Source organism: Microtus ochrogaster, chromosome 16 (assembly GCF_000317375.1).
Source record: "Microtus ochrogaster isolate Prairie Vole_2 chromosome 16, MicOch1.0, whole genome shotgun sequence".
NCBI classification, from domain to species: Eukaryota; Metazoa; Chordata; class Mammalia; order Rodentia; family Cricetidae; genus Microtus; species Microtus ochrogaster.
In genome coordinates, this window is record NC_022018.1 from 56,477,035 (window position 1) to 56,479,149 (window position 2,115).

Sequence of the window (2,115 nt, forward strand, 5' to 3'; positions counted from 1 at the left end):
TTACAGATGGTTGTGAGCCACCATATGGTTGCTGGGAATTGAACTCAGGACCTTTGGAAGAGCAGGCAATGCTCTTAACCACTGAGCCATCTCTCCAGCCCCCAAACTAGGCCCTTTGAATGTGGGTGACAGTTGTGTGTCTTGATCTGTTGTGGAGTGCTAGCAGTGGCATGAGGACCTATCCCAGGTGCACGAACTGGCTTTTTGGAGCCTAATCCCTTTGGTGAGATACCTTGCTCAGCCTTGATGGGGTAGGGGCTTCGTCTTTCCAAACATTCTTGACTTGCTAAGGAAGATCTTACCCATTCTGAGGAGTGAATGGGGAGTGGGAAGGGGGGAGGTGGGGGTAGAAAAAGGGAAGGGAGGGGAACTGGAGTTGGTATGTAAGATGAAAAGTAAATTTTTTAAATAAAAAATATGAAAAAAATTGTGCTTTGGTTGGATGCTGGAGGCATCTTCCAGCACTTGGGAGGCAGAGATCTACCAGATCTCTGTGAGTTCAAGACCGGCCTGGTCTACAGAGTGAGTTCTAGGACAGCCAGGCCTATACAAAGAAACTGTCTCAAAAAATACTTGTTTCGGGCTGGAGAGATGGCTCAGTGGTTAAAAGCATTGCCTGCTCTTCCAAAGGTCCTGAGTTCAATTCCCAGCAACCACATGGTGTCTCACAACCATCTGTAAAGAGGTCTGGTGCCCTCTTCTGGCCTGCAGGCATACAGACAGAATATTGCATACATAATAAATAAATAAATATTAAAAAAAATACTTGTTTCACTTTTCATATTTTAGAGTTTTTTCCAATCATCTTCACTTACTGCCCATTTTTTTTATTTTCTGGTTTCATGAAGTCAATTGTTTAAAGCTCTGTTTCAGCTGTGCTGCACACAGAAACCTGTGAACACATCCCCCAACATTAAGATTAAAAGAACTTGAGCGAGCCTGAGCTTGAGTCCTGGGACTCAGTTGTTTTCTTCAATCATTTAACCTAAGCCACGAAACTTGTAGGTCCTTGCTGTGTGACACGTCCTTGTTCCTGTTTTCTCCCCTATGCAGCTCCTGCTTTATCAGGGAAGGGGCAACACTATAGACTTAGTTTTTTTAAAGATTTATTTATTATGTATACAACATTCTGCCTCCATGTATGCCTGCATACCAGAAGAGGGCGACAGATCTCATTACAGATGGCTGTGAGCCACCATGTGGTTGCTGGGAATTGAACTCAGGACCTCTGGAAGAGCAGTCAGTGCTCTTAACCTCTGAGCCATCTCTCCAGCCCCCTAGACTTATTTTTAATATATGTATATTATGTATACCTTTACCTATATTAATCTCCCCACTAAACTAACCTCTATCATAATCCCTGACTGCATTTGTCAAAAATCCTTAATCATCAAAATTCTGTCATTGTATAAAATCATTACTTCAGCTAAACAGTATTGCATAAGAGGAAATCGTCTTCATAATAATCTACAGGTATAAACCCCTAGTTGATGGGGAAGCTTTGTTAACCAGTTTTCTTTAAGTGGCTTTCTGGGAACCAGGAGAAAAACAGGTGAGAGGCCCAGGTGCGCTCTCTCTCTAGTTCCCTCTCAGCACAGCTGAACTTGGACTTCTCGTTCCTGTTTTGTGAGTTTTCCCCTTATATTAATATATAATTGCTTTATATCTTTTAGCTAGCCTGGTTACTTCCTGAATCAAGCTAACTTCTACACCCAGTAGAATGGGATATTTCCATGAAATAATCACACTACATTAAAGGCAGTGGGGATCCTCCGCCCCCATCCACACCATGCCAGGTACCAGAGAAAAATGGCAGCAGCAGCCAACATGTAAAGGCACAGCAGTAGCAAAATACATTCTGGGGACAAAGCCCTCCTGGCCTTGTCTATCAGAGATTTACCCATCAGTGCCTTGCATTCTGTTGGGCCTGTCTCCTGAAGCTCAGTTGCTACCTGCTGCTCCTCTGACTTGGCCACTGGCATTTATTGAGTGTTGCACAAAGTTGTTTTCTGAGTAAACAAGTTCCTCGTATGGGGCTGAAGAGATGGCTCAGAGGTTAAGAGCATTGCCTGCTCTTCCAAAGGTCCTGAGTTCAATTCCCAGCAACCACATGGT